Source organism: Neofelis nebulosa, chromosome 4 (genome assembly GCF_028018385.1).
Source record: "Neofelis nebulosa isolate mNeoNeb1 chromosome 4, mNeoNeb1.pri, whole genome shotgun sequence".
Lineage (NCBI taxonomy): Eukaryota > Metazoa > Chordata > Mammalia > Carnivora > Felidae > Neofelis > Neofelis nebulosa.
Genome location: NC_080785.1, coordinates 141236965 through 141259900, shown reverse-complemented (window position 1 = coordinate 141259900; position 22936 = coordinate 141236965). Strand labels below are relative to the sequence as shown.

Genomic DNA, 22936 nt, shown 5'->3' with positions numbered 1-22936 from the left:
CGGGTCCACATGACAAGAGGTATGGTACATTATGGTTTTGTTTTGTTTTTTTCTTAAATGTTTATTTTATTCTTGAGAGAGAGGCAGCACAAGCAAGGAAGGGACACAGAAAGAGGGGAACAGAGAATCTGAAGCAGGCTCGATGCTAACAGCAGAGAACCCAATGCGGGGCTCGAACTTGGGAACCACAAGATCATGACCTGGGCCAAAGTCAGACATTTAACCAACTGAGCCACCTAGGCGCCCACGTTCTAGTTGTTAAACAATATGGCAGTCCACCCTTATTGGAGGTTTCACTTTCTGTGTTTTCAGTTACCACCAGTCAACAGTGGTCTGGAAGTAGATGATCCTGCTACTGACAAATTATCAGAAGGTCAAAGTAGCCTAAGGCCACTCATGGTGCCTACATCATTCACCTCACTTCACTGAATCTCGCCAGCCTCTTATCATCTCACGTCATCACAGGAAGGGTGAGTACAGCACAATGAGATATTCTGAGGGAGATCAGAACTGTTTCTCATCTCTTACTACGCCTAACTTATATACCAAAAAAACAGTATATACAGGGTTTGGTATCCAGAGCCTCAGACATCCACTGGGGGTGTCAGAATGCACCCTCAGTCAATAAGCAGGGATCTACTGTAGTAATAACATTTCACGGGCTGATTCTATATCAGTACATCATTACTCACATGATGACTCCATGTGGTCAAAAATAATGGAAATATTGCCTCTGTCATTCTCAGCTAGGTCCCAACATCCCCTACAGGTGTAATAGTTGGCAATGGCCAAGTAATTCATGGTTTTCCCATGGTTCTTTCTCTTTTCCTTCAGTGCCCTAAGTACCTGCATTATTAGCTCTTTACCAAACAACCTAATACCACTGATGCATGACCACTAAAGAACATGACCAAACTTGGGCTGTGATGTAAATCTTGGAATATTAATGCAGGAGATAAAGACCCTCTATGAGACAACATCAGAAATTTCCCCTTCCCCCTGTATTACATGAATTGCAATAGATTTGGGGGAAACATAATTTGGAGAAGACTAGATAAAATAGTATAATATTGCATTTTGCAAAATATAATAGATGTGGGGTCTGACAACTGCCTTTCCATTTTAAACACAGAGAAATGCTAAACAAAATATGATGATAATTTAAATACATATATATCCAAATAGTCAAGTTCAAAAGAAAGGGAGAAGACAAATATGAAAAGAAAATGAATGTAAATTTGAGAATGAGACATGAATCCTCTTGAAAAAAAGCACCCCAAGACCTCAGCAAGATAAATAAAAGCAAATCCACAGGTAGATACATCAGAAAGAAACCACAAAACACCAGAGATAGAAAGTCTTAAAGTCAATCAGAGAGAAAAAACAGACTCCTTGCAAAACAACTTGTCATCAGCAAAAATGAAAGCAAGGCAGCAACGGAATAACATGTTCAAAGTACTAAGGGGGAAAAAAGTTCAACAAAAATTCTATAGCCATGCTAAACCAATTATCATGCAAGAATGACAAAGAAATAAGGACATTTTTCAGGGGGGAAACAGACTGTTTTCTGTTTACAGTAGTGTACTTTTGCTGAAAGAAATACTAAAAGATATAATTGAATAAAAAGGAATTGAGCCCAGATGGAAGGAATGAGTATCAAAAAGCAATGGTAAACAAAGAAATTAGCAAGCATGATGGTTAATCTAGCTAATTTAATAATAAATAATGGGTATTGAATAATAATTACTAAGCCTTGGTTGTAAAAAACCAACAACAATAATTTTTAGGGTTTGCAAATAACGAGAAATGAATGGTTGGTTATAATTATATGGAATAAGTGAGGGGAATGAATTGCTTAGAAGGAAGAAACAGATACTGATAAATTGTTAAAGATATGCATTAAAGTTACCGACCAACTTGTTAAGGATAACCAGCATTTCTTTCTCTATGTATATAACCAAAGACACCCTTGCATATATGCTCACAGAGATGCATACAAGAATGTTTAGAGCATCATTGCTAGAATGCCAAGAACTCCTGAAAACAACCCAAACATCTATCAACAGTACAATGAATACATACATTTTTACAGTCTTACAATAGGGTATTATACAGCTTGGAAAAATCAGTGAAATAGTTACACACATCAACATCTATGTCTCTCAAAAATATGATATAAAACAAAGAAGCAAGTCATAGAAGACTAAATATATTATTCCATATATACAACATGTTCAAAATGACAAAAATATATACTATCTTGTTTTAGAATATAACAAAAGTGCCAAAAACCATAAAGAAAAGCAAAGGAGTGATTTACACAGAATTCAGGCTACATTTAGCTTGAGGGCAAGGGAGGAGATATAATAAGAAGCATTGGGGAAGATTCTGGAATATGATAATGCTCTATTTCTTGGCCAGGAGAGAGGTATCTCTATGTTCAGTTTATTATTTTCCATAATAATTATAATATAGTACAATAACTATAAACAACTGTAAATATGCACTTCCAAAAATTATTTTGTATGTATGTTCTATTTCACAATTTTAAAATATGTACGAGTAATCAAAAGAACAGAAATGTCCAAACCAACTAAGGGAACAATATAGTGAACAGAAAACTCAGCCAATTCTCTACAGAAGACTGGAATGGAAGCAAAGGAAAGCACAATGCGTAGAAAATACAAAAGGAAATATTTAAAATAAGTTCAAATATGTCACTAATCAGAGTAAATGGACTAAGTACATCTGTTAAAATAAATTTTTTAAATGGATATTTTTAAACTTTGCTATATGATGTTTACAAGAAACACATCTAAAACATAAAGAGAGTCTGAAAGGAAAAGTATAGAAAACTATACACCAAGCAAACAGGAACCAAAAGAAAGCTGAGACCTTCACTGGGGCTGTCAGCTGAAATACCTACATGTGGCCTCGCCATGTGCCTTGAGTCCCCCAACATGGTGGCTGGGTTCCAAGGGCAAGAGTTCCCAGAGAGGGAGTCAGGCAGAAGCTGTATTCTTTATGGCCTAGGCTTGGAAGTCACTTGAACACCATTTACATTTAACACCATTTGTGACAGGGCACTCACAAACCCCCATGGAAACCCAAGGAAAGAGAACAAAGGCTCCAACTCTTGGCAGGAGGAATATTGGTCAGTGCTCAGCGAGAAGAGCACACAGGACTGGATAGATGTGTTGGTGTGACCACCTGTGGAAAATGTAACCTGCCACGGCATTCTTTGCAAGTACACGTGGCGCATAAGCCACACTGATCGCATGTTAGGCCCCAAAGGTAGTCTTCGCAAACATCAAAAAACAGATACCAATCAAAGTTCTCTGATCACGGTACATTAAAGTTAGATGTCAATTATGAAATCATATTTTAAAAACCTGTGTTTGAATATTATAATCTTCAGGACAGTTTCCCTTGCAGAGCTGGGGTTGGACGAGACCACTGAACGAATCCCACCGCACAAGGGTTCTCATCTGAAGCCCAAATCACCACTTTGGTTGTGGATATATTGAATTTGAGGTGCCTGAGAACTATCTAAAAGAAATGTCCAGGTAGGGAGTTGGATACGTGTCTCTGTGACTCAGAGAGGAGTTTTGGGAATGGTGAGTTATCCAGGCGTAGGAAGTAATGTGATGTAAGTATGGATGCGGCTGTCCAGGGAGACGGTACCAAGTAGGAAGGGAAGATCCAATCCTTGAGGACTTTCAACAGTTAACACCTGTGTTGAGGAGGCTGCTGCCCATATAGGAGAGAGAATAGTTGCCAGAGAAGTAAAACAGAAACCATTAAGTGTCACAGAAAGGCCAAGTGATAAAAATACTAAAAATGCCCAGCGTGAAGGTCACTGAGGAGCCCAGTGAAAACTTGGACTAGTTGAGACAGAATTCAGTTGGTAGTTATGAAATAGGTAGAAATTAAAATGAAGACAAATAAGGACAAATTGTAGACATGTTTGGGTGTGAAGGAGAGGAGAGAAAATACCAACAGGAAGTAGATAAAGGACAATGAGAGTTTCTTCGTATAGTTTATAAACGGGGAAAAACCTGAGTGTCAGGGTGATGAGAAGATCCAGTTGAGACTAAGAGGCTAAAAGCAGAAGAGCAAGAGAGGGTAACCAGTGCTACAGGTTCCCAGAACGTCAAAAGGGATAAGTGGTGAGACTGGTCTTCCAAAAGAACTTTGGGCTCATCCTGGTCATGTAATGCCTTGTGACAGGCATGCATGGGATTGCCTCAACTTATTACTTTCTCCTGCGTGTATGTTTTATCACCTTGATTTGCATCTAAACTCTTCAAGACCCAGGACCTTTATTGTTCAAAGCAACCTCACCTGCCCGTACATTGTGAGCCCCAGATTCTATACCTGCACCAAATCGTCCTTCGGTAAATACTTGTGGAGTAGACAAGTACACGTGGATTCTACAGTCTTCGTGTACACCTCTGGCACCCGAGCATTTTCCACATAGGTCTACGTATCCAAAGCAGGAGCAGGTCAGGATCAGGAAATTCTGGTTTCAATGCCCAAAGTACACATCTCTGGACAAAAGTCAGGAATACCCACCCAAAGCAGTCCTTTCCTTCCCACGTTTGCCTTGACCCAAAAATCCAAGGACCTAAACTTCTCTAGGCCATGAAGACATGTTTACCTGCAGCTACAATGCGGTACGCCACTTCCTACTCCCCTCAGGCCTAGCTCATCCCATTTTGTTCTAGAGCAGACAGACTCTGTCTGACCTCATATGACCCTCATATGTCCTCTTGCAAGACAGACTAGCTTTCGATCAATCCAAATAGGTTTGGGCTTCAGCTGCTCCTAAAAGACATAAAAACGGAAGCAGAGCAGTACGGGCCAGTTAATACACCGATTTATCTTGGTGGTTTTTCAGAGGACAGCCACCTAGAAAGTCTTCACCAACCCCAAGCCCCTCACTCCATGACCCAGCCCCCAGCCCCCTGAAAAACCAGTCAGCATTTAAACAAGCATCGTTCTCAAATAGAGAAACCTTCTTTGCGATTCATCGTCTCCCAATTGAAACCTAGATCTGGGAACCATTCAACTGCACCTTAACACGGCCAGGAACTGAGGGATTTCCCCCCATTGTTTGCATTCTGCAGCCCTCGCCTGACCTGACTGCCACAGGAAGGGATTGGTTATTGACCTTTAAGTCTTTAACAATTACCTACATATCTGGGAAAGAAGTCTTTTCAGTCAGGAATGAAGACCAGACACAAGAATGAAGACACTGAATAAAATCGGCCCTTGTTTTCCTTCTTAGGCTACGTTCAGTGAGCTGTTACTGCCGACAAATTATTGCAACATCCTTTCAAATGATAGCCAATTTTCAACTCAGAGAAGATTCTTAAACCTTTTTCTATGTATCGGTGAAAACCAGGCAGCTGGAAAACATAGCCCTGGTTAAACGACCTGATGATGAATGGATATTTTAAACACATGGAATTATTTGTAAATCTGCATACTGATTTAAACACTCACAAGAAACAGCAGCAAGGACACTAGAAACTTGACATTTCTCAGGTATATTCCTAGAAGTTTTATTTCAGTTTGTATGTATGTATTTCTATTAGAATTTCTAATTCAGAATCTGTGAAACTGATATATTTAGAGTCCAGAGGGGTGGTTAGAATAATTCTTAGTTTTGTTATTCACCTAGAAAGCTGAGCAATACTGTCAAAATACATATGGAAGTCTTTCCACTAGACCTTAAGTTCAACAAAGATACAGACAACATCTATCTTGTTCTGCACTGAATCTATATCCTCTACAACAGTATCTGGCACATAACACACACGCAATAAAATTCGCTAAATAAAGGAATATTGTAAGTTTGCTTTACTATTAAAATTGAAAATTCTTTTTTATTAAAGATCTGTTTTTGAAAGAGAGCATGCGAGCGCAGGTGGGGGAGGGGCAGAGGGAGAGGGAGGGAGAGAATCTCAGGCAGACTCCACGCTCAGCACAGAGCTTCACGCAGGGCTCGAGACTGTGAGATCATGACCTGAGCCAAAAGCAGGAGTCAGACACTAAGCCACTCAGGCATCCCAAGATTTTTTTATTTTCTAAGTAATCTCTACACCCAACGTGGGGCTTGAACTCATACGCCAAGACTGAGAACCACACACTTCACCAACTGAGCCAGCCAGGGTTCCCTAAAATTGAAAATTCTTAAGTTAGGGTTAATTTTGTTTATTTTTGTTCTTTTTTTTTTTTTTCCTTTTCTTAATTTGTACCCTAGGGCTTTCGTAAGATGAGAAGATCTCTCTCTACAGAAGCCTACACTTCTGTGGCCACACACACACACACACACACACACACACCCCACACCATCGCCACACCTGTTCAATGCTGTCATATTTGCCAGACATCGGAAAAGCAAATTTGCCAAGAATATGAGCTCTGGAAAATCATTAGGTGACGTCTAAGGAGCTGCATACCAATCAGCCAATAATTAGCATGTTAAAATTCAGAGAGCTAGTGACAAATCAAATTGCATGAAATCTCGGGGAGCATGACCCTGGCCAGGTTAGTGTCCTGGCTATGGGAAGGCAGTGGCATTGTCTGACCAGCCAGACAGGACTGGGAAGTACCATGGCCACTCTAATCCCAGGGGGAGACACTCTGACAATGTGACATTTGCACAGGGATGCCCTAACGTGGCCCCAGTATGTTTCCTCAAAATGGGATGACATTTCAAGTCAAACAGCTCTGATCCCAATAGTACAAACCCTCCCCAAACTCGAATATAACCTGATTTTGAGAAAAACAGGGACATCTCAGAGAGAAACTGGGGTTGCCCAGAAGCAATGTAAAAATAATCAATTTTTAAGGAAGGTCAAACCAGATATTCAGTGTTTAACCTCATTTGTTATCATTCCATCATTACATAGACCTCAGAGAGCCTTCGTCTAAAAACCAGTTCTCATTTGAGCAAACTCCTGTTCCCGGAGCATCCACACTGGGTACTTTTTAATGAATGCTGAAGCCAGTTACAAAATTGAGCTACCAAAAGGTGTGGAGAGTGACTGTTAGTGCACTGTGTCCTCACCAAACCCCTGCTGTCTGGAACTGCTGTCCACATGCGAGTCTGTCCAAGGATGTATGGCCACTGCTGTTCCCGCTGCTTCCAGTCTATCTAAGGTCACCTTTCTTACATGGCTGATTCATTCTAAAGGAAGAAACACAGAGGTTGGAGAACACCAACTCCCCATTTTGGTTTCTGCAGTGCCCATACGCCTGGGGGAACACACTTAAAAAGAGTCCAGGATGAAGGGCCCAACCTCTAACCAGGCCCACCCAGCTCTTGGGGTAAATGCTCTGCCTCCACCACATGGCCTGTGTGCGCCTGGTTGGAATATGTTCCCACTCCAAGCCAACGGTGACTGGCCCACCAGCTCCCCCCCCACCCCACCCCCCCACCCCCATTCCACTACAGGGTCAGGCAGCAGCCTGTGCTCCTCCTGGCTCGTGGCCCAATGCTCCGATAGCCCAGCTACGTCACTGTGGAGAGGGAGTCTGGTTGTGCCCTCCTCTGAACTCTCCATCTGGAAGATTCTCTGGCCTCCTTCCCTCTCATTTTTAATCTGACAGACACTGCTGGACAGGGAAACTCAGAGCACACCCAAGTTCATTTTCCCTTCCCTGCTTCTCGGCTGGCTTAATCACAGGGGCAGAACGAGGTTGGCGTGGACCGGGATGCCAGGAATTAAATGAGGGTCCCTGACCACTGGATCGCATTAGTCCTGCCTTCCAAAGTCTTAATTAGTCTTCCTCTGCCTGGCACACCCACTTGCCTTTGGAAAACAGGAAGGTGGCAGAGTAAGATGCCATGTTCACAGCAAGTATTCCACAAAATATTGGTTGAGAAGGACTGTCGCAAATGCCTGCTGGCTCAGGGCTTTGCAACAACAGTCAGTTTTGAGGTCTGGGCCCCAGCGGCAAGATTTCTGCTCCCCTTTCTAATGCAAACCGTTATGCAGTGTTACCCTGAGTGATATTCAGACCCTAGCTCAATTTGGAAGCAAAATGATCTTAACAAACAGTGGCAGACTTACAGATAGGCTGCTGAGTCTGGGGACCAAAATAAAGGACAAAATGAAGAAAAAAAAGAAAGTGAAGGATTGATGGCGAATGGAGAGAGGAAAACGAACAAACAGAAATGAGGAGGATTTCGGGACTACATACCTCAGCTCTACTACTCCGAAATGAGCTGTGAACATACCAAGGACCCAGGGGTGGAAGCAATGTGGGGGGAATCACAGAAAGGAGACAGAGCAACAAATTTGGGGATTTTGATGCTGGAACAGATTCGGGGCTAGCGGTGAAATAGATGCAACAGTAAGTAACGTTTCAGAGGTTTCAAAAGACAATGAGTCTTAATTCCCTTCTGTTTTGCACCTCTTGAATTAAAGTCAGACACCAAAATTTGCTATTTTTCTAAGAGGACATTGACAGATACAATGGAAACTCTGAATACATTTTTTCCCTCTGCATTCATTATCTCTGGCCCTTATCCACAGGCCTACTGCAGACTAAATTGGATTCTGGATCACTGGTACTGAGGCGCTGCAATTAATTAACAATAAAAACATAATATTTATATCCAGGCCTAACAACATCTGACATTTAAACTATTCTGCCAGTCGGGCAAATTCCATTCGACAAATTTTCATTTTAATGAACATGACAGGCCATGGTTTACATGATAGGCCAAGGAGCAGGACGGAGTTGATCTCCTGGCATGGGTTCTCAAGGCCTGGCCACGCTGCAGGAGAAACAAGCTGGGGAACTGTCAGAGAAATAGAAATACCAGATCCCCGGTCCCACGCAGACAGACCAAGAACACACGGCCCACAACAAAGATCCTAGCAGGCAACTGTCCTTGTTTCCTGTGCAGGCTCAACGTTAAATACCTCCTGCCCCTTATGATCCACTGGATAATTTTCCTATCTTCGGGCTGCTGACATTTTCTTTGGGGCATGAAAATCCCTTAGTCCTTCCTAATTAAAAAGTGATAAACGTTTTGCAAGGCGTCCAATAATGTGCAAAGTACACAAGAGTTGGAACTGATGCAGCTTTCTCAGTTGGCACAAGACTGGCCTTCCGTGTTTTGCCAGATGGTGTATCTCAGTAAGTCCCCAATCCCTGACTCAAGTGAGGGGCATTGTCAATATGATGCTTAAGCAGAGACTATCTTTAAATGCTATCTTATTTTACATTATACCAATGCCAAAGGCCTAACATTTTTTTTCCTTGCTGGAACTTTCACAGCTAAAGAAGTTTTCATTTTTCTGTGACTCATTAGTCAAGCCAACAGGAAGGAGATGGTAGAGATGAGGGGGAAAAAATTTCAATTCCCTAAGAACCATGTAAATTCGCTGGAAACCAACATCAGAGACCAGATCTCCCAGCCTGACCTCTTAACACTCCTCTGTGGGTTACGGGTCACAGGACCCTGGGTGAGATGGTGTAGAGTTCTCCAAACCTGTCTTCACTACCCCAAAAATGTGGATGTAAAGGACAGAGTTAAGGATGAAAAATGCAAAGGAGGGCAAGGCAATTAGACAGAAGCATAACAGATATGGGAAAGAGCCAGTAGAAAACTAACAACAAAATGTCAGTAGAAGCCTTTCTTATTGGAAAGGCCATATATTTCTAGTTCAGTTATCTAAAACAGTCTTTATCTTAGCTTTTAAATCAATTCAAAGGAAATGAAATAAAGTTCCAATTTAAAAGTAAGACTTCTTTGGAATACGGATTTGGTTCTTGGGTTCCAATTTCAGCAATTGAAACAGCCACCTTCATGGCGACTTGTCTTCAAACTGTAGCTCTGAATAGATCCAAAATGGTGCCGATGTTCCATGTGTATGGGCATGATACCAGAACATTAAATCTTGAAAAGATAACAGCATTCCCACTGTTATAACCCAATTTGGAATTATTACTGGTTTCAGTTAAGGTGACAACCCACATGTAGCGAGTAAACATACACACATATACACACAAAGGTTACAGTCATCATCACACATTTGAGGACATTACACCCATTCCCTCATATATAACATTAGGAGAAAAGTGCTATTCAGAACTCTATTGCACACTGAGGAAAGGGTAATTAGAGATAATTGGCCTCCCGAAGAGGTGAGGTCCAAGGTCATAGGCAGGTAAAGTGGCAGAGGTACCAATCCAAGCCCGAGCCAAAGCTCTACACAACACAGTGGCATATGATGGCATCCGCAAGGGAGACGGCATGAAAGAATTGATTCTTTTTGGCAATAGTCAAAATATCTTTTAAATATCAGGTATAAAACATTTTCAGCCCACCAGATGCTTCTTTAATTTTAAAAAATCAATTTTTATGGAGCTGCTATGTTTGTTAATGCCTGGTTATGTTCCTGAAAAAGAAAAGCCTTACGGAGAAAAAGATGCATTTCTTAAAGTTGGGAAGAAAAGCAAAATCCTAACTAGATTGAACTGAAAATGTTTGACATTACACAAATGAACAGAATCTATAACTTTAACATGCCTTTGCGGGAGGCATGTTCTAAAATGGTCATATCAAATGCAGAACACAAAAGACTTAACATGCTTACTGTCGTAAACAAAGGCATTTGGTTAAATGAAAGTTCCATCAAAGCTTAATAACCAAATTCAAGTGAACACAAAGTAAAGGGTTATATACTTTCTGCGGTTTCAGTAATAGCTAATCTAATAATGGTAAATGGAGGGTTATTGTTGATTCTTTTGCCTCTGTGTCATAAATTAGATAAAGCAACCTGGCAGTTACAGTACTTTGGAGTTTTATTTGACTAAGTGATTTTAAAGCTATCTCAAAATATAACAAAGCCATGACTTGAATGATTGCTGAACTGCACCTTGCTTTCCATCACCACGTTAGTACTTCTGACCAATGTTAAGTAAGTAAAAAGCTTCCTGTGAACTAAAACTATTCTGTAAAGCTCCATAACTGACCATTTAGAAGGCAAAGTGTCATTGATGCAGTATCATCTGACATTCTGTTTCACCAAGGCCAAGCTTGTAAAATATAAACTATAAGAGCGGTCAAGGGTTATTTGTTTTCTGATGCAAAACTTGGGAACAGTAGAATTTCTCTGGCTAATGATTTTTCATAGCACATTTCCAATTTTCTACCACAGTTTATTGATCTGGAATACTAAAAGTTTTCTTCCCTAGCTACAGAACATACAAAGCCCGAGCCCTAGGTCCCATGGGTTGTACTCCAAAGGCAATGGTGGTGGCCTCTCATCGGGTGGCTGAGGAGTGGCAACACGAACCAAGGCGTTTTCCTTACTGAAAGAATGTTCCGGTCAAATACTAGGCCTTTTGATAACAGGAAACACTCCCCTCGCCTCTGCACTTGGAGAGGAGACTCGACACCTGCAGTTGTGAGAGCCGATGGGTTGCCCTTCACAAAAGCAGTCTATTTTCCTGCATTTTCCCCTTGTGCCCTGATATGGTTACTTTCAATTACCCTGATAGCCCAGGAAGAAAAATATCCCTCTCTCCATATTTCATTCACATAATAAGAATCTGCAAGCTGTTCTGTATGACAGATGAGGACTGTGAGCTGAAGCAACTTGTTCCGCCTGTCAGCCTCCAAGAACCCACAGCAATGAGATACAATCGTGATGACATTACTAGAGAAGAAGTGGGTCAAATACATGGTCACTTTAAAACAGAATGTCAACTGTTCTTTCCACTCCAGTAATTTGATGCAGTGGTCCCCTCTCCCTCCCCAAAAAAACAGAAAGAAGAGAAAACAGTACTTACCGCCATTAGCGTGTGCCTGCACATGTACGCGCACACAAGTACATGGATGCAACTGTTGTTAAAAGCATTGTTCCTATAAGCCCTTAAATGACTTTTCCAGCCTCTGACCAATCAGTCAACAAAACTTTATCAAGTGTCTACTCTGAGCCAGACACTAAACTAGGTAGAGTGTTGAAAAGAGGCATAGACCCTGACTTGCAGAGTTTACAGTGTGGGGTACAGGACACACATTAACAAAGCGATTGAAATGGATGCAATGAAGGCTGCAAGTGAAGTTCAAGGTACTGAGGGGGCTTACAAAATAACTAACCAAGTCTTGTGGGTCAGAAAAAATTTCCCTGTGGAAGAGACATTTAAGCTAAGGTGTCAAGTAGAATCAGTAGCTGGGTAAGAGGTGAGAGGGAAGAGTCCCAAAAACAGGGCCTTTGTTTTCAAAATGTTTCCTTTGGAAGAAACCAAGGCCTCAAGATGCAGTAGAAAGTACAATGGAATAGAGGAAGCCATGAAGTCCACCACAGGGAGTCAGCATCTTTTCACTGTTTTAACCCCTCTTTTAAAAACGTAATTAAAAGAAACTTTTAGGAGTGCCTAGGCAGCTCGGTCAGTTAAGCACCTGACTCTTGATTTCAGCTTACGTCATGATCTCATGGTTCATGAGTTCTAGCCCTGCTTTGTGCTGACAGTGCAGAGCCTGCTTGGGATTTTCTCTCTTTCCCTCTCTCTGCCCCTCCCTCGCTTGCTCTCTCTCACGATCTCTCAAATAAAATTTTAAAAACCTTACAAATAAATAAAAGAAACATTTTGGAAAGCACTAGTATGCCTCAGTCCTTACCACATAAGGGCAAAAGTTAATCATAACCACATCTTCTTGCTGATCTAAATATTAAGGTAGATTTTACCTAAAAAAAAATCTAATTGATCTTGAGTGTGCTGGTTAAAGCCCATGGGTTATTTAAAAAAAAAAACAAAACATATTTTGACAGCAGTGAAACTTGCAGCACATACAACACTAAGAGTCTAAATGTGTTCACGGTACAAGAACATGAAAATTAACACAAGCAGTGGTAAATGTGGTTTATAAAAAAAAAAAAAAAAAGAAAAAGAAAAAAAAGAAAGAAAGAAAAAGACTCCACCAATGATATTCCCCAATGGTGGAAATTAAGAAGGAAGAGGTTCTCTTCTCTAATATTTGGTCATGAAAATCCATGAAATTTGTTCTTGCAAAAAAAACTGCTTTGAATCATCATTCATCCCTCTTACAGCACACAACTTTTTTTCATGGGTTTAACAACTTGGAACAGAGAGGGAAAACTGGATTTATTCATAAGAATGCTTGCCCTTTCCACTAAACCCCAACGTGTGACGATTGGACTATTTTCTTTCCAATCTCAAAATGCATCCTCAGAATCCAAAATCAATCAAAATTGCATTTAAGTGAGTGCTGAATTTGGCCCTAAAAACTCAATGACCGACTAGGGCTACTGGTATAGGGAGTTTGTTGTTGTTGTTTTATGTTTTTATGTACTAATTACCAGCAATTACTTTAGCAGTTGCTCTAAAATGAACACAAGCCAGGGCTACTTTTATTTGTTTGTTTGTTTGTTTGTTTGTTTTTAATGTTTATTTATTTTGGAGAGAGGCAGAGATAGGGCATGGGCCGGGGAGGGGCAGAGAGAGAGGGAGACACAATCTGAAGCAGACTCCAGGCTCTGAGCTGTCAGCACAGAACCCAATGCAGGGCTCAAATCCATGAACCGTGAGATCATGACCTGAGCCGAAGTCAGACGCTTAACTGACTGAGCCACCCAGGCGCCCCTGTTTGTTTGTTTTATATTAATAGTTTCAGGTGTACAATATAGTGATTCAACAATTATATTCATTACTCAGTGCTCATCATGATAAGTGTGCTCTTAATCCCCCTTCACCTATTTCACCCATCCCCCCCACCCACCTCCCCTCTGCTAACCATCAGTTTGGTCTCTATAATTAAGAGCCTATTGTTGGATTCAGCTCTTTTTTTGTTTTGTTTCTTAAATTTCACATATGAGTGAGATCATATGGTATTTGTTTTCCTCTGACTTATTTCACTTAGTATTATACCCTCTAGGTCCATCCATGTTGCTGCAAATGGCAAGATTTCATTCTCTTTTATGGCTGAGTAATATTCCATTGTGTATATATATCACCTCTTCTTTATCCATTCATCAGTCGATGGACACTTGGGTTGTTTCCATCTTCGCTATTGTAAATAATAAACACAGGCGTGCATATATCTTTTCAAATTAGTGTTTTCATATTCTTTGGGTAGAGAGCCAGTTGCAGAATTGTTAGATCATATGGTAATTCTATTTTTAATTTTTTGAGGAACTCCCATACCGTTTTATGTAATGGCTGCAAGAGTTTGTATTCCCACCAACAGTTCATGAGCACTCCTTTCTCTCCACATACTCACAACTAGGGCTACTTTTAAAAAATACAGTATGCAGAGGCGCCTGGGTGGCTCAGTCAGTTAAGCATCCAATTCTTGATTGAGGCTCAAGTCATGATCCCACAGTTCATGAGACAGAGCCCAGTGTCGTGTTCTGTGCCGACAACACGGAGCCTGCTTGGGACTCTCTCTCTCCCTCTCTCTCTCTCTCTCTCTGTCCCTCCCCCGCTCATATTGTCAATAAATAAATAAATAAATAAATAAATAAAGCCTTTTTTAAAAATACAGTATGCAAACCATAGAGAATCCTGTTGCTTAGATCCTATCAAGAGTTCAAACTGGAAGGCATATTTTAAGAGGAATCCTGGCCAAGTTAGAGAGTTCGTCCAGGAGTGCAGCCAGAATGGTGGAGGGTTCTGAACTTCACATAAAGAACAACTGAAGTACCTGGAGATTCAGCCTGGCAAAAAGTAATGAGAGACACAAAAACCTGCCTTCTTACATTCAATGGATCACTCATTGATAAAGACATTCCTTTTGATTGAGCACTTCCTCTGCACAAGGCACTGAGCAAGACAATAAAGATACAGCACTGAGCAAGAAACCTCCAGTCTTTCTTTTATCATGTGGAAGAGAAAATAGACTTTTTCTGTGGCACTTCCCAGGACACAGTATAGCAGAGCAGAGCACAGATTCTGGAATCAGAGCACTAAAATCAAAGCCTTGTAGGGGGCCAAATGGTAGGCCCTAAAGAGATATATCCGAGTCGGAGAGAAGAGGAAAAGACACAGAGAAGGCCAAGTGAAGGAAACAGTTTTACAGCTACAGGTCAAAGAATGCCTGGAGCCACTAGAAGCTAGAACAAGCAAGGAAGGGTTCTTCTCTACAGTCTTTTGGAGGAGCACACAATGGTCCTGAACTGTGACATTTAATTCCTTAAAAAGCACGCAGGACATGATTTCCTATAGGAGCTACCACCCCTCGGATAAGAATGGAGGGGTTGCTCTTTACCCAAACTAGACCATGAACAACCTTACAATCAAAGCTAGGGGGGCTAGTGAGTTTTCAAAGAAAATACACCTACCTTTATCACTCTCTCCCTTCTTGCATTTAGAATACTTCAGACACTGCCAGCTACACCCTGGGAAGCAAAGTCAAAATGTGCAGCAGGCCAGGCAGTAGGTCTGGGAAATTAAGATATAGCTGCCTGTTCCGATTAGTGGTATTGCTGCAGGGCCAGAATATCACGGTTCATTTGGGCCTGGTTTGGCTGAAAAGATACAAGCCTCAAATAAGGCTAGACAGTAATATAGACAAATAAAACTATGGAGCATTCACATAATGGAACATTATACAGCAGTCAAACCAAATAAAGTAAGGTGCAGAATAGTGTATGTTGCATGTTGCTTTTTTTCTAAAAAAAAAAAAAAAAAAAGAAAGAAAGAAAAAGGAGAGTAATTTATACACATATTTTCCTATATACACTAAAAATACCGAAAAATTTTTGGGGCGCCTGGGTGGCACAGTCGGTTAAGCGTCCGACTTCAGCCAGGTCGGACGATCTGGCTCAAGATCTCGCGGTCTGTGAGTTCGAGCCCGCGTCAGGCTCTGGGCTGATGGCTCGGAGCCTGGAGCCTGTTTCCGATTCTGTGTCTGCCTCTCTCTCTGCCCCTCCCCCGTTCATGCTCTGTCTCTCTCTGTCCCAAAAATAAATAAAAAAATGTTGAAAAATAAATAAATAAAAATAAAAATACCGAAAAATTTTAAAAGAAACTAACCAAGGTGACAACCCTAAGGGAAATGGGGGCAGAGACAGGAGTATGGGGACAGAAGCAGAAGCAAAACTTTCTTTTTGTATTGTGTTGATTTTTGAACCATAGGAATATATTACCTACTCAGAAAAACATTTAAGTCTACTGAAAATAAAAAAATAAATAAATAAAACAAGATTATAATAACTCACACTGCAGGCAGTAGTAGAAAATGATACATATGAAGAGGGCAATTTGATGATATACATCAAGGACTCTAAAATTAGACCCTGGACCTAGTGATTTGACTTCCGAAAGGAATTTAAGGAAAAAGTGAAAGATTTGTATACACACACACATACACACATTCTTACACACAGAGATGTTCACTACAGAATTATCTGTCATAGTTAAAATTTTGAGAAAATTTTGAAAAAATAATCAGTCCAAGAAATTATGGAACATCCAAACAATTGAGTGATAGGCAGCTGTTAAGAAGTACGTCAAAAACAAATATCTTAGCAATACAGAAAAAATATTCATAGAGTATTTTTGAAATCATTCATTAATTTTTCAGTAAAATTGGTAAAGCGTTTACCAGGTGCTCTGCATTGAGATGGATGCTGATTAAAAACTCCAGTTATGAGGCAGTACATCAGTGGGTAATCCCACTTTTTTGTGCATTTATAACTAAACTGGAAGGATAAACACCAAAATGAGAACAGTGATTACCTCCTGGTGGTGAGATTACAGGTGAAATATATTTTCTGTAATGGTCATACATTACTTCTACAGTAAGAGCAAAAGGCATCACTTTTTAAAATCAGGCTAACAACTCCTAGGATCAAAAATGAATCACTTCCATCTCTCTTCCCTCAGCCCTCCCTGATTCACTGAACACAAGCAAGGTGTCTCCTTCAACCACAGCCATCCAGTGATCAGTAAGAAAAAGCCAAGAATACTGTAGATATCTCCTTGACATCTCTGAGCTGCCTCAACCCACCTGTGCCCTCCCCCACCATTTCTAGGTTTCTTCTTCTGTTGAAGAAATAATCCTCTGGTTTTTTAAGCCACTCTAAGTTGCATTTTCTGTTACTTGCATCTGAAGGCATTCTGAGCTGACAGGGTAACATACTAAGTAATAAAGGCCGTGTTATGGCTGGGATGGGTAGTCCAAAATGTTTATTGTGATCACCAAGTTGAACCTGTAGACTGATGTTAATTACCTCACCAGCTTCTGGCTCCATAGTCTTCTCTGAAGTTCTTGGGAAACAGAACACAGGAGAAGCTGTTAGTGGGGAGTCCAGGCACACAGAGAGCACTACCTATAGTGTGAAGTATAGAAAAACTGGGTAGCTACTCCTACCACATACAAGATGACCCAGCATTTCCGCTTCTGAGAATGCATCCTAAGAAAAGAATCATGGATGTGATGATGCATCCACGCAAATATTCTTCATTAATATATATCAGAAAGAGAGGTGGGCAAAACCTAGTGCTAAACAATTGGAATAGAAAGGAAATTTGCATGTTTTAACAGTGGAGTACTTTGCAGTCATTAAGGCCTGGGAATATGCACTCAATACACTGATGAGTGAAAAACAGGTAGCAAGGTGCTGTGTAAATTCAGAAACCAGAACAAACAAATTTATACATGTAATAAAAAAGGAATGAGAGTATCCACTGAAATATTGATAATGCAGTCACAAGGGGGGTAGAATGACAATGTTATTTTATTTTTGAGCATTTGTCTTTTTGTTTAAGCTTCTAAAATAAATGTATTTTCTTATGCAGCGGGTAAGAAGATTTTTTTTTTTTAATGTCCCCTTTTCATAGAATAATGTGGGCCCTCCGACCAAGATGTTGGCCTCATCAACACCAACTTAGTCTAATAACTGCCTGCAGATCCAATGGTGTTAACAAGAAACAATTTATATTTGTGTTTTAAACACAGACTGAGGCTGGGGCACCTGAGTTGGTTAAGCATCGGACTTCAGCTCAGGTGAAGATCTCACACTTTGTGAGTTCGAGCCCCGCATCGGGCTCTCTGCTGTCAGTGCGGAGCCTGCTTCAGATCCTGTCTCCTTCTCTCTCCACCCCTTCCCCACGCATACTCTCTCTCAAAAATAAACATTTAAAAATAATAATAATAAATAGACTGATGCCAACGGCAGCAAGCTGAGATACAGAAAAAGATAAAGAAATTTTGTTTCCAGGTAAATTTGCGTTATATAAATGCAGTATGTTTTCTTTAATTCCATAAATACAGTTTTGATGCTGCCAATTTGAGAAATTATTAACATTTCCTTAAATAAGTCTATTCTCTATTGAAGCTCATTCCCTTGCACAAAATGGAATGATCTTGGAAACAATATAAAGGAATGCTGATTTGCTATGTCATTGATAAAAGCATAGTCATTTACATAAAAAGCAAATCATTTACATCATTGTCTTGATCCACTAGACTTCATTATGCAGAAGTAGTAGCTATCAAGCAGGTCTGACCTTTGTACCATCTGGGGACAACAGCTAATACAGCTCTAGCTCCTGGATCACAGGATCTGGGCCCACTTCTAGCCTCACCACTTGCTAGCTGGGTGTCCATAAGCGTTTACTTAACCTCTCGGAGTTTCAGCTTTCTCATGTGTATACAGAGATAGTAAGAGTATCTGCCTTAGAGAGCTGCCATGAAGATGAAATGAGCGAATCCACACAAAAAGGTCTGAGTTTCATTCCTCACCCACAGTAATCTGATAAAAAGTAAGCTCTCTTCTAATTTGTTTTCATCTTATATGTGGAGATAGACCCTCGACCTGGAACATTAGATTCCTTTTTTTTTTTTTTTTTTGACTTGTAACAAAATGTTTTTTATTTATTTATTGTAAGGCAAAGTATATAACCATTAAAATCAAATGGCGGGGCGCCTGGGTGGCTCAGTCGGTTGGGCGTCCGACTTCAGCTCAGGTCACGATCTCGCGGATCCGTGAGTTCGAGCCCCACATTGGGCTCTGGGCTGATGGCTCAGAGCCTGGAGCCTGTTTCCGATTCTGTATCTCCCTCTCTCTCTGCCCCTCCCCCGTTCATGCTCTGTCTCTCTCTGTCCCCAAAATAAATAAACGTTAAAAAAAATTTTTTTTAAATAAAATCAAATGGCAATACACAGCTCTTAGAAAAAAAAAAAAAAAAAAACTCTTGCCTCATTTCTTCCCATTTCCCAGCTGTCATCCCCAGAGATACCTGCATTCAAGCATTTTAGTTACTTCTGTTCTCCTCATTCTCCCGCGAGAGATATATCAGTTTTCCAGTTTTATTGAGAGATAAGTGACACACAGCATTGTGTAAGTTTAAGATGTGCAGCACAATATTTGGATTTACATGTATTGTGAAATGATTATCACAACAGGCTTAGTTAACAACCATCCTGTCATATACATACAATAGGGAGAAAAGGAAAAAAATTCTCCTTGTGATGAGAACCCTTAGGATCTAATCTCTTAACTTGCCTGTATACGCTACAGAGGTGTTAGCTACAGTCATCATGTGGTACGTGACAGCCTAGGACTTATTTATCTTATAACGAACTGGACGTTTGTGCCTTTGACCACTTTCTTCCAATTCCTTCCCCACCTCCCTTCACCCCCTGGCTCTGGTAAACACAAATCTGATCTTTTCTTTCTAAGTTCAGTGTGGGATTTTTTTTGTTCTTGTTTTAGATTCCACAAACAAGGGGCACCTGGGTGGGTCAGTTGGTTAAGCATCTGACTTTGGCTCAGGTCATGGGCTGAGGTCATGATCTCACCGTTCGTGAGTTCAAGCCCCCCATCAGGCTCTGTGCTGACAGCTCAGAGCCTGGAGACTGCTTCGGATTCTGTGTCTCCCTCTCTCTCTGCCCCTCCCCTGCTCACGCTCTGTCTCCCTCTCTCTCAAAAATAAATAAGCATTAAAAAAAAAAATTTTTTTAGATTCCACAAATAAGTGAGATCAAACAGTATTTTCTTTCTCTGACTTATTTCACTTAGCATAATGGCCTCAGGGTCCAACCATTCTCATTTTTTATAGCTGAATAATACTCCAGGGTGTGTGTGTGTGTGTGTGTGTGTGTATGTGCAGGCGTACCCTAACTTCTTTCTCTGTTTATCCATCAATGGACACTTGTTTCTCTAGCTTGGCTACTGTAAATAATGTTGCTATGAACGTGGAAGTGCAGATATCTTTTCCAGTTAGTGTTTTCATTAACTTTGTATGTATGGAACATTAGATTCTGAAGAGGCTCCAGTATCCTATTTTAAGAATTCATGTTGGACATAGATATTTGACTTTTAAGTACAGACTTGACATCATTTATTTAATGTCCCCTATGTTAAATGAGATGCTCAGAGAAAATGGTGGATCTTTTAGACCACTAAAAATCTGCTTCAGCATGTGTATTAGAAAAGGCAACTACTCCCATTTGCTTTGTCCTATCTTTTTTTTTTTTTTTTTTTTTTTTTAGAGAGAGCGCAAGCAAGCGAGAGAGCAAGCAGGGGCAGAGGGAGAGAGAGAGAATCCCAAGCAAACCCCACGCTCAGCACGGAGTCCAGCACAAGGCTTGATCCCATGATCCTGGGATCATGACCTGAGCTGAAATCAAGAGTTGGGCGCTCAACCGACTGAGACACCCAGTCTATCTGCCTTTTCCTATCTTATTCTTTACAAAAAGCACTACTTCATTCTTGGTATTGTGACTAATAATACAAATGATAGCTAAAACCATCACTCACATGTATTTGGTACTTACTATATACCAGGAAGTATCCCACATATTTTCATGCATTATCTTATTCTCACAATTAACCAATGAGTTACATTCTGATTATTCTCATTTTTTCTATGTTTATTTATTTATATTGAAAGAGCACATGTGCATGAGCAAGGAAGGGGCAGACAGAGAGGAGAGAAGGAATCCAAAGCAGGCTCAGCCCTGTCAGCACAGAGCCCGAAGCGGGGCTTGATCTCATGAACCATGAGATCATAACCTGAGACAAAATCAAGAGTCCAACGTTTAACTGACTGAGCCACTCAGGCACCCCTATTATTCCCATTTTTTAGATGAGGAAACTGAGTCACAAAGAGACAGAAAAGTCCTGAGTCCAGATATAAATTATAATATATAACAATAATAACATAACAATAATAACAACACAGCACTGGATTTCCAAACATCATCCCTTATGCTTAGGACAACCTTGTACTATTCCCAATAATGGATAAGAAACTAAGAACTAAAGTAAATTAGCTAAGGCAAGATATAGGTTCGTGTGGCCCCAAAACCAACCACTCCAAGCAAGTGCCCCTCTGCAGACAGAACAAGGAAGGGCTTAGCAGATTCCTAAAGGTCTCCCCTAAGGTTATAGGACATTGGAGAGGCACAGGACTTCAGAATTACCAGATCCAAGCCCCCTCACTTTACAGATGTGGAAAGGGAGGCCCAGAGAGAGGATAAGACTTGCAGAAGGCAGTGAGAGCCACAACTAAAACCTAGGTCCCCTGACTCCCTGCACCACATCCTTGTGGTGACATGATGAGACCCTGTCACACGGAGTCAGCCATGCCCGACTCTGTGAAAACAGGAAAGGAAAGCCTGACTGCCTCATAGTGATGATGTCGGCCTGTTGCCTCTCTGCCTGCTCCCTGCTGACTCTGGGGACTATTGCACATACTTGTGGCACATTCAGAACTGGCAAGAGCAGAAAAGCTTGGGAAAGGAATCCACAGCCAAGACAGGGAGCTCGCAGTGCCCTCTCATGATCTAATAGGAGCCAATTTCCACTATGATTCTCCTGAAGCAGAACTGGAGATCTGGAGAAGGAGAGTGGCTCTAGCACATGTGGGTTTCTGTTGTAGGCACCAGACACGAACATAACCTAAGTCTCTGAAAACATGATCAAAATGAGCAAGTCCCCTGAATCTTTTCCAACTAAATGCATGCCTTTCCTAGTTTTTGCAATGGATAAAAAACAAATAAGAGAAATTTTTAAAAACAGAATTTTGGACGTGTTGAATTAAAATTCCTTCAGTATTATGTAATCCTTGAAATACAACAGTTGTTTACTAAACTTTGATTTCTAAGCTTCCCTTTGATGACAAATATTAATATTTATCATTTTTCTGATGTTGGACTAATGAGAATCTTAAGTGTTTATGAGAAGGCATTTAAATATTACAGTACGGTGGATGTGTTTGTCTTCTGATCTCTATTTCTCTGTCTTTAACATCAACCAGCATTTATTTTTTGTGTTGAATCCTGGGTTGTTGTTCGCCAACATTTGCAGCAAACTCTATATGGCCAGAACCGATGGCGTCTACGCTTACTTGATGACCAAAGGGAATATGACAGCCCACTAATAACACAGTACTATGGGAAGGATGTAGCCCTGATTTTCAAAGTGAAAACTGGGACCCATGTGCAACTACCAACCAGCAGGAGTAGACAGAGCAACATCCCAGGTTTAATGACACCAATCAAGGTAATATTTATTGAATGGTGGCTACATATCAGGCACTATGCAAGGGCATCCTTCACAGCAACCATCTCACTTGATTCTCACAACAGCTAACAGCTAACTGGTATTATCGTTGTTTTACAGAAAAGCGAGATGCAGAAAGGTTGAGTCCTTTGCTCAAGATGACACGGCTAATGAGAAGCAAAGACAGGAGTTGGTCCTCAGAGCCAGAGAATAGGTTTTTGTCTCTACTCCCTTCCTATGAGCCCCTTCTTGACTCCCAGCATTTGAAAATTCCTATCACCTGCATGGAGCAGCAGCCTTCAAGGTAACCCAGACTTTCAGATCTTGATGGTAAGGATGAGACATAAGTCATCCTGTCTACCACAGGCCATGTGCTGCTTTATGCATGGAGAAAGAGCAAGAAACAGTACTACAAAAGGTCCATGCTTTCA

General features: G+C 40.8%; 1 protein-coding gene across 4 annotated transcripts in view; it reads right to left on the bottom strand.

Moving 5' to 3' along the window:
- The window catches only part of FHIT (fragile histidine triad diadenosine triphosphatase), a 1415554-nt gene that overhangs the window by 1382700 nt on the left and 9918 nt on the right, over positions 1-22936 (bottom strand). The window lies entirely within an intron of this gene.